The following is an 11,329-nucleotide window of genomic DNA, read 5'->3' as shown; positions in this document are numbered from 1 at the left end:
ACCCGGGGTCGGCTGGTCCTTACAGTAAAACCAGGTTGACTGCCAGCCCCGGACCGAGTCAGGAAGGATCATAGCTAGGAAGGTGCTCTTATTCCTCATTTGGATTCCAAGGCCCCCGCACATCTGAATCATGTGCGTCCTCTCGTCACTCGGGTTGGCCTTCTTGACCGACTGGGAGCGGCAGGTGAATATGTGCTTGAGTAGACCCCAGTGCGGTCGACAACCCAAGAAATTTTCGCACATCGACACAAAGGCAGCAAGATACACTATGGTGTTTGGAGTGAAGTGGTGGAGTTGAGCCCCGAAGAAGTTCAAAAAGCCACGAAAGAAAGGATGGGGAGGCAAAGAGAACCCGTGGTCGACATGAGTGGCGAGGAGAACACACTCACCCTCCAGCGGCCGCGGCTCGGTCTTGTTCCCCGGGAGCCGCGCCGATTCGTGGGGATCAATCCCCCCTCAACCAGGTCGTCGAGGTCGTCCTGGCTGATCGTCGAGCGGATCCTATCGCCCTGGATCCACCCCGACGGCAGGCCAGACCTTGACAAGGACCCGCCCCAACTGGTCCTCTTTCCTTTTGCCTTCGCGGTCGCCTTCTTCGCGCGCTCCAACGCCACCGTCTTCTCCTTTCCCATGGCGGCGGATCGAGTCCGAGCGAGGCTACGACGCCGAGAGCGGAAGCGGGCGCAGCGGAGAAATCTGAGGAAGAAGAAAGAGAATGAGGGTGCACTGTTCAAAGGCCCGGTCCGGTGCCTTTTATAAGGTCACTTCCGAGTGACTGACATGTAGGCCCGGACGATCTAAACAAATCCCGCAACAGTCGGGCGCGCGATACGTGGCAAAAAAGGTGTCACGGGAATTGAGGCGACCTGCCTAATCCGTCCCGATTACCACGGCCTCGCCCGTCCGGCGCGCTTTGCGAAATTCAAATCCCGCGAAATCCGCGGACAACAGAACAACTTGTCAGACGGAAGACATCCTCCGCATCATCATTCGGAACTCTACCGTAAAAGTTCACTCGACAAAAACTAAGAATGGACCAAGATGACTGAAAAAGAAGTTGGTGTCATCCCCTCAGTTCATTGATCCAAAGCAAGATATACTCATAGCACGAAAAATGGGTCGGAAGTGTTCTCAACTCCTTCCTCACTCAAACCCTGATCCATTCGGGGGCTAATGATGAAGCTATGTACCTAGGGTAGGGTCATGGATCTGTTCAAGATACCCTCCCCAAGGACATCCCTAAAGGTGCCAGGAGCATTCGAAGAAAAATCATCATCCACTTGACCATGAAGTTATGTTCCACTCGACAATCCTGAAGACACTCGACTGTACAGATAATCACTCGACTACCAGAAGATCTTGAGCCACTCCACTCTGCAACGGTCGAGAATTAAGTCATAGGTTTAATGGTCATTATGTATCTTTATTGCAGGCATTACCAGTAACGCCCCCATCTTTTATGTACCTTAAACCCTCTATGACGTGGGCTGGCTGGGGTCTTGGCGCACTCTATATAAGCCACCCCCCCTCCACAGGCACAAGGGTTCGCACTTTCTGTAACACACACGCATATAATCCAGTCGTCCGCCTCCAGGCTCCGAGACGTAGGGCTGTTACTTCCTCGAGAAGGGCCTGAACTCGTAAAACTCCTGAGTACAACCCCTCCATAGCTAAGATCTTGCCTCTACATTCCTACCCCCCATTCTACTGTCAGACTTAGAACCACGACACGGCCCCCCTTTCCTTCTCCCTCTCCCTCTCTTTCCTTCTCTCCTACTCTGAATAGGAAAGAGGAGGGGAATCCTACTTGGATTGGGGAGTCCTAGTAGGATTCCCCACACCAGGCGCGCCCCTCCTAGGCCGGCCTACTCCTCCTTCCTCCTTTATATACGTGGGCAGGGGCACCCCAAAGGCACTCCAAGATTTTTCTTAGTTGTGTGCAGTGCCCCACCATAGTTACGCACCTCGGTCATATTGTCGTAGTTCTTAGGCGAAGCCCTGTGCCAGTAACTTCATCATCACCGTCGCCACGCTGTCGTGCTGAAGGAACTATCCTTCGGCCTCAACTAGATCAAGAGCCCGAGGGATGTCATCGAGCTGAATGTGTGCTGAACGCGGAGGTGCCGTACGTTCGGTACTTGGATCGGTTGGATCGCTTTACTAAACACTTCCGCTATCGGTCTACGAGGGTACATAGACACACTCTCCCCTCTCGTTGCTATGCATCTCCTAGATAGATCTTGCATGATCGTAGGAATTTTTTTGAAATACTGCGTTCCCCAACAGTGACAACCCGCAATGTTATCAATGGTTGGCTTTCGTCTCTTTCTGCTGATACAGATTGTTGTGTTTTGATACTATGTATTTCCCGCCTAAGATTTCGTCTGTTCGCGCCTTATTTTTCATCGTCGCAGTGTTGACAAATGTGATGGCGGGAACATAGGGCACAAACATGTTTGCACACGGACACGTCACCCTGTACCTCCAACGCCGAGGGTGATGCACCGTAGCTCAGGTCGAAGGAGACCCATCCGGAAGCGCGGTACGCAAGCAATCCGGCGGGCGCTTTTGAGGACCGAAACCCCACACACCCGGGAGGGACCCCGTCTAGACCGGGGCAGCTATGGGCTGCCCTAGGTCGATTCGCTCTCCCCTACAGCCTCGAGGACCGCTGCCCTTGAACACAAAGAACGAACGAAGAACGAGAGAGAAAGAACAAGGGAGAGATGTAAAAACTAGGGTAAAAAGTAGTATATTGATTTGTCGGTTGTGTGTTGTTCAATCGGCCGTCACATCTCATCTATTTATGAGGCGACTGGACTTCCCGTACAAGAAAAAAACTAAAAAATCCATTCAAAACATCAAAAACCCTAACCTAACTCGGACAGGAATCTTTGGCAATTTTCCGGATCAACTCGGTCTCACCGATTGGTTTACTTCGGTCCCACAGAGTGAAAGTGGCCAACTCTCTGCGACTTTCTATAATTTTCCGGATCAACTCGGTCTCACCGATTGGTTTGCTTCGGTCCCACCGAGTGAACATGGGCAACTCTGTGTAACTTTTTGTAATTTTTTTGGATCAACTCGGTCTCACCGAGTCAAATCAACTCGGTCGGTCCGAAATGACTCTGCAGCTTCTGTTTCTGACCTTGTTTTGCCTTCACAGGTTGCATACGACCTGGGATTAAGACAATTTTTAAATCAAGATCAACCGTTTTGACGAGACGCACAACTTTAGTGTTGAAACATTTTCCATCACCGGCCATCTTAATTGAGTTTCAAGCCATTCTTTAATCTGGTGTCAACATGAGCATCTCTGAACTCGTCATAACTATTGCATCCGAGCTCCGTTTTAGACAATCTTCATATCCATCTCAATCTTCTTAAAGAGAACCATCCGGAGGTGACCTCCAACCATAAGTTTGAATTAGTCTTGATACAGCCTAAGATAATTTTATGACTATGCCACTTTTGAGCGTCAATAGAACGAACGAAATTTCAGGCGGCAAATACACAGTATCAAAACACAACAATCAGTATGAGCGAAAAGAGACGAAAACCAACCACCACAACACAACTATAATGCAGCCGCCTCCCCTTATGCCGGCAGGGCCCAACTGCAGGACCCCGTTCCTTCACAGCTTGCCAGTGGCCGCCGATTCCTATAATGGGTAGCCTGCTGCCTGGGACTGTAATGGCAGGGGCTGCCGCCTCGGCGCATGGCGGCAGGAGCCACGTGTCAGCTGGCGCGTCTGCCAACACGACCCAGACCAACGCGCCAGCCAGTCTCTTTTGCCAGTTCGTTCCAGAGGTGATCTTTTTTGTGAACTTTCTTGAAAAGTTTCAATTTATGCAAAAAGGGAGAAAGAAAAATAAACTTCAAAGGAAAAAAAGACAAAAGAAACTGGAAAGAAAAAGAGAATGTTCTGGACAACCTATTCACACACACACACACACACACACACACACACACACACACACACACACACACACACACACACACACACACACACACACACACACACACACACACACACACACACACACACACACACACACACACACACACACACACACATATATATATATATATATATATATATATATATATTCATCAAACAGGTTGCAGAATAAGTTATTCTTCACCCGAGGTAATGTTACAATCATTTCATAATTAAGTTACGTTTCAAATTCAAATAGTTACATTCCTATTGATTCACTATGTAAAATTTGACATAAGAAAATAAAAATATAGGCCATAAGACAAGAAAATTTGCAGTTTATGTATATATATTATGAAAAACACTCAAGAAAAAATATTTGAAAAAATGTTGAACCAGTATATGTAAAATATAGAACATGTATTTGAAAAATGTTGATAATGATTTCAAAAGGTTAGCCAAGCATACGGAAAAATGTTGAACGTAAAAAATAAAAGTTGTTGATCATGTACTAAAAACATCTTTGAAAAAAATTGATCATGTACATAAATTTTTTAGATCAAGTTTTTTTTAATGTTGAACATGTATTGGAAAAAAAATTAATAAATCATTTTGGAAATGTTTAATATGTACAGAAAAATTTTGACCATGTGTTAAAAAATGAGGAATTTTTTTATCCATCCCTACTAATAAAGCAAGGTGCGTTTCTCTGATTTTTTTTCATACATTCACTATCGAAAAGATTCTTTTCCTCTTCGAGGTGGTACTAAATTTTTGTCCGTTCCTCTATTACAAAAGAAAAAAGCCCGAATTTCTTACATGGGCCGCCCAGGTGTGGTCCAGCAAAGCCAGCCCAACTATTTTGGTGGCCGTCCACAGGTGAGGGAAACCTATTTATCGCAGAAAGCATCAAATAGCCTCAAATTCGTAGATGGCGCCCAACCTGGACTGAACCGTTTTTTTGTGTTATATTTTATTTTTATTTATCCTTTTCATTCTCTTTTTATTTCCAGTTTCTTTTTTCTTTTTTTCCTTCGAAGTTTATTTTTATTTCTCCCTTCTTGCATAAATTGAAAGTTTTCAAGAAAGTTTATAATATCAGAAAAAAAATCAATTTTTTTAAATTGTTCACAATATTTAAATATATTCCATTACGAAAAACGTTCAGAATATCAAATCTTTGTTCTCATACCAAAATTACGTCAAATTTTTTTAAAATGTTCCATTTTTTCTTTGTTTTCCGAAGTTGTTCAAGATTTTCCAAAGAAATTGCATTTAATTTTTTCCCACATACGAAAAATATTCTTGTTTTACTAAATTTTTGAAAAATTCAGAATAATGTCCGAGTTTGAAGAAACACATTTTGAAAAATTATTCTGAATGTTCAAAATATGTTTCCTTTGTCAAAAAATCACATATTCAAAAAATATTCGTGTTATTATAAAAGGTTCAAGTTTTCAAATAAAATTGTGAATTTCAAACGCTTCAATTTGTGTTGTGTATTTCTGATAGTAAGGAATTTCAAAAAAAATGTTTGGGATTTTCGAAATTATTCAAGTTACATAAAACAAAAATTGTTTCCAATCTAACATTGAAGTATGATTTTAATGGTTTGAGCTGGCCATTGGTTGGTAGGACTCGTTTCTTTGAGTGGCTAGCAGCACGTAGTCGGGTCTTTGAGAGCACGATTTCGATCTTTCAACTCATCAATTTTTGAATTTTTTCGCACCTTACAAACATGTCGTCTTGGAGCCTACCAGTGTGCTGGCCCATACACAAACTGATGTGTGTCCCACGTGCTATTTGACGCAACTAGCGTCATATAGTAGCCCCCATGCAGTTGGCCCAGGAAAAAAATTGCTCCGTCGCACAGCCAGTATTGAGCCTCAGCCGCACTCCCCTACTGGGTCGTCCGAGGGTGCAATTTTTTTTCTTGGGTCAAAAAAAGAGAATACGTTGGTTTAGCCCGAAAACAAATTGTGGGCACGTGAGCGCTAAAATAATCAAATAGAATAACCCTGATAAAAAGGGACATTTGATGTCTGACTATGCGCTAAATATGCTAATGAAATGAGATTTATGCGCTACAATTAGTGATCCATCCGGTTACGCCATCATAAGCGAGAGTGATCGAAGCAACCGTGCCCGAAGGTCGCCTTATAGCTATCAAATTAGGAGGCAGACACAACCCCAAGACAGAAGCAGACCCGGAGGAAAAAGACACGAGTTAGATGGTTGCCACCACACCGAGTAACCCCACCACTATTAAGTTCTCGCGGGACAAACATGACCCACGAGAAGACCACAACTCCTCTCTTTATTGCACATCTATGGAGATCGATTTTGGTGGACACATCAATTACCTCTCCCATTGCTTCTTGCAAAGAAATATATCTCTTGTTGCAATATATATATATATTAATAAAGCATCTAAAAAATGTTGCACAAGTATTGGAAAAATGTTAACCAAATATTTGAAAAATGTTAAATGTGTATAATGTTGATCATGTATATCTAAAAATGTTAGCAATAATTTGGAAATTTTTAAAGTGTCTATAGAAAAATGTTGACTGTATATTTTGGAAAAAATGTTAATCTTGTATTTGAAAAATGTTGAAAATGTGTATAGAACAAATCTTGACAATGTGTTCAATTTTTTTAAAATTTGTATTGGAAAAATGTTAAACCTATATTAATTTTTTTACATATATGAATAATATAGAGTGAAAATCAAAACAAACATAAGAAAAAAAATCAAGCAAAAAACAAAAGAAACGAAAAAAGAACACAAAAAACCGATTGGGGACGAGAAAGTAAACCAAACCGAAGAAAAAAGAAAGAAAGGAAAAAACCTGGTAAAAACCAAGAAAGAAATAAAGAAAATAACCAATGAAACATGTGAAAAATGGAGAAAACCCGGTGAAAAAACAAATGAAAAAACCTGGAAAAAGTGGAGAAGAAACAGTGAAAACACCGAGTTGTTTAGACTTAAGTAGCCTTGCCCTACTACTGTCACGAACTAGGAAGCCATCGGGCTAGCCCAGTGGCTTGGCGTAGTTGCTCTAAACTAGGAGGCCATGGCGCAATGCATTCTCTCTTCGGGTTTTTTCTTTTACTGTGTGTGTACGTGAATGGGCCGGCCTGATTAGCGTAACCCTTTAGCGAGCGATCCTTCCATCTCGCTTAACGTGAGATATAGTCGCTGCGAGGACCAAGTGCTCTAGGATACACCGAATTGGGCGAGCCTAGGGAGTGAGCGCTCTATGCTTTTGCTCTACAAATTTTTTGTGCTTCAAATAAGTGGTCCTGCCATAAACAGCTGGGCAAACATGCATACACCCCCAATATGGGTCGTCGCAATGTGTCCCAAACTCCCAATAACATTAAATTTTTATACAGTTGCTTATAATATCTGTGAAAAAGTTATATTTATAATATCATTATAAAAAATGAAATCACTAGTTAAAGGTCCCCTTATCAAAGGTCATTCCCCCACCTCTTTAGGCACTGACAAGTGGATGCATTGCATGTGCCAGTTGTCACAACCTGACACTTTTTTTTGGCAGATTCGTTTATTCAAAACGTTTTATCTTTGGAACCATGTGTTTATACCAAATCATTTTCAGCGTTACATATTTTGCGTCGGGATGGTCGAAACTAAATCCCATGTTAATAGGTTCCAACAAACTTTTTTTTCACGAAAAACCCAGAAACCAGAAAAACAAAATCTCAACATAGGAAGAAACAAATACCGAAAAGTTCCAAAAACAAAAACCGAGAAACACTGGCAACCGAAAAGAAAGGATACCAAGAAAACCTGAGAAAAAAGGGAGCCCGAAAGCACGGTTGTTGTTTTCACTTTTTTCTGAAAGCACATGTTGTGGGTTTCTCTATTTCTTAGGGAAACACATGTTGTGCTTCTCGCGGAAGCACTATGTTTCTCGTACACGCATAGGTTGTGTTTTTCCCTTTAAGAAGCACAATTGTGATTCTCGTGGAAGCACAAACTGTGCTTCTGACGGAAGCATTGGTTGTGCTTGTCGTGGAAGTAAATATGTGCTTCTTCCGGAGACACTGGCTGTGCTTCTTGCAGAAGCAAATTTGTGCTTCCACGAGAAACATAATGGTACCTACCTTTTGTTACTACGACACCCTGTAGATGGATGTCAATAAAGTTGTTCTTCCAAAAGATGGATCGACACGTGCCCCAACAGCCTCTACCTAACCGCCTACGCGCTGCCACCTGTTGGTAGACTCCTGAGAAGCAGGTGCGGCAAAGCAGTGGAGGGATCTTGGGCTTGCCGGCCTTGAGCTTGCTAGCGACGTGGAGAAACAGAATGCCAGGAAAGGTAGCTTCCCGGCAGCCTGGGTCTTGATCTTGAGATGATCTTCTCTGCCCGGAGATCTTCTTTACGGTATTATTTACCATGACTTGTGCATCTTGGGATAGATCTACCTTCTGCCATGTCCTTCCCGGCACAGAAGCTGCATCTTGCAGGTGCGTAGTCAGGGGTATGAACACGCATTGTTCAGTACACCGATAAGGAGCACTTTTTTTAAAGAAGCATGGCTATGTTTTGTCAAAAATGAAACAATTTTTTTTCCAAAACCAAGGAGAACCAGGCAAAAACTGAAATGCCAAAAACCCCCATCTAAAATCCAAAAACCCATGCAAAAAACTCAGAGGGGGCACCCAGCACATGATACGTGACGGCGTCCGGATGCATTATTTGACGCGCTCTAAGGCCAAAAAAAATTGATTCTTAGGGGAGCCCCAAAGGATAACCTTTAGTTAGTTGCTCCTTAGAAACAGAAACCAAACTCGAATGGGGAAACCATAACAAAAATTGAAAAGGGAGAAACAACAAACATGAAAAGGTATGGTGAAACAGATAAATTGCTAACCGGAAACGTGCCCCCTACACGTTTGGGCAACTTGCATAATATAGGATTAGCCTGGTTTAATGTCCACAGAATGATCCACCCAGCAACTTGCAAAATATAGGATTAGCCTGGTTTAACGTCCACAGAATGATCCACCGGCACCAAAGCAACGTCAAGTTACTTCGCAAGACCAAACCGACGAAGATTTCTTCACGACCGTGCATAAAAATGGACGGATACGGATTGAAAGCATCTGTCGATGTGCCTTACTGACAACTCAAGGTTTCTTCACGACCTAATTATCACACGCCGACGTTGAGGACCAGATGCAGGACATGAACACTCGTCGTACGATTCAAGGGACGGGTCTGCGCCTACATGCATACTATACATATATCTCTTGATTGCCACACAAGCCATGGCTTGGCTGCACGGCCAGGCACTTTTGCACGCTAGGTGCTTCATTGAACCAATCAGGGTGGCCTTGCTTAATCCTCTAGCGACGTACGTACGAATTGACCGCAGTGAAGACTATATAAACAAACGATCGTCAGATCACCACAACAGCTCACAACCGTCAGCAACAGATCAATATAGACACACTGAACATACGCTTCCATTAATTTAGGCCACAAGTTCATCAAACTTCAAGAGCTAGCGGCCCATATGGCTCCAGCTCGATTTGTTGCAGGGATGCTGCTGGCGGCGATCGGCTGTGTGCTCTCTGTGGCCGCGGACAACCTGACCACGCCATCCCCGCAACCCTTCGTCTGGCAGAAGGCGCATGCAACGTTCTACGGCGGCGCTGACGCCTCTGACACAATGGGTAATCAACTAATCATTCAACTCATGCCTGTACATCTATCTACTGCGTGCATGCCCGGTCGATCTTGTTCTTCTGTGTATTAACACTTGCGATGGGTTCTATATATTGCATATTGCAGGTGGCGCATGCGGGTATGGTAACCTCTTCTCTGAAGGGTACGGGACACGCACGGCGGCTCTGAGCACCGTGTTGTTCAATGACGGTGCCGCATGCGGGCAGTGCTACAAGATCGCATGCGACCGAAAGCGCGCGGATCCCTTGTTTTGCAAGCCTGGTGTGACGGTCACCGTCACGGCCACAAACTTCTGCCCGCCCAACGATGCCCTCCCCAATGACAACGGCGGCTGGTGCAACCCACCGCGGCCGCATTTCGACATGGCCCAGCCGGCCTGAGAGAAGATTGGTGTTTATAAAGGTGGCATCATCCCCGTCATGTACCAGAGGTATATATGCTTCTTACAAGTTCAAAAGTTAGTTCAGAGTCATCATAGCCACATAACTGCCATACATATGCAGAGTTCCGTGCGTGAAGCGGGGTGGCGTGAGGTTCGTAATCAATGGTCACGAGTACTTCAATCTTGTGCTTGTGAGCAATGTTGCTGCAGCTGGCTCGATCAAGTCCATGGATGTCAAGACCTCTAATTCGGACGAGTGGATGCCTATGGCACGCAATTGGGGTGCTAACTGGCACTCGCTTGCGAACCTCACCGGCAAGATGCTCTCCTTCAGACTAACCAACAGTGATGGACACACACTTGTGTTCAATGATGTTGTGCCAAAGGGATGGAACTTTGGGCAATCATTTGCTAGCAAATTGCAATTCTAGTAAGAAATGTCTGCCAAGTGATGGATTTGTGGTAATTATGCTGCGTAAAATGCAAGTTGTGTAATTTTGTGTTGCTTGTATCACTGATTTAATTTTACAATTCAATTTGTTCATACTCACTGTGTAATTCGTCTGGTGTATCTAAGATCATGTTCATTCCATCAATTGTGTATTCTTCAAATTAACTTCTATGATGCATTCTGTGAATAGATTATGTCATTCTAGTGCTATGCATAGTAACTCACGCTTATAAGAAAGAAACACTATTCGAATCGAAACTCAAGTTTGTGTTGTTGAATGGTCGCAAGTTGGGCAAATTTGCACAAGTGAAAATTCTAAGAAATGAGTTGTTGATTCTAGTGCCAACAATGTGTTCTAAGGGCGTCTGGTTATGAATAACATGACTATGAACACGATTAATACGGTAGACATCAGTACGGCATGGCTCATCCAAAAACTTGAGAGGCATAGATGCATGGGATAGAAGGGAGAGGCCAACCTCCATGAGTCCATGGCGTCAGCGAGGCAATGCTCGATGGACTCTTGCACACGTGCGGTAGCCGACTCGGCGTGTTTCCCCTTCTCTCGCGCGCTAGTGTGCACCTCAAGTAACTAGCTTCCGCTCCGCTTCCTTTTTCAAAACCCTTTCTAGCTGCCGCCCAGGAAGCGTTACGCTTGGGCCTGACACTCTGGCCACTCGTCGTACACTACTGGAACCCTCCCTATGTACAGGGCATAGCACTTCTTCGCCATCGATGGTCTATGTCTCTCTCAGAGATGCATCATCATCAGGCGAATTCAAAGAGAATATGCAACATAATATACTTGAGCAACACCAAGAGAAAGTGTTAG

General features: G+C 44.0%; 1 pseudogene; it reads left to right on the top strand.

The window, feature by feature from the left end:
* Positions 1-9,491: 9,491 nt before the first annotated feature.
* On the top strand, positions 9,492-10,636 carry LOC123057609 (expansin-A24-like; annotated as a pseudogene).
* The last annotated feature ends 693 nt before the right edge of the window (positions 10,637-11,329 follow it).

This window comes from Triticum aestivum, chromosome 3A (genome assembly GCF_018294505.1).
Source record: "Triticum aestivum cultivar Chinese Spring chromosome 3A, IWGSC CS RefSeq v2.1, whole genome shotgun sequence".
NCBI classification, from domain to species: domain Eukaryota; kingdom Viridiplantae; phylum Streptophyta; class Magnoliopsida; order Poales; family Poaceae; genus Triticum; species Triticum aestivum.
The sequence above is the reverse complement of the archived record's forward strand: the minus strand, read 5'-3'. Positions and strand labels throughout refer to the sequence as shown.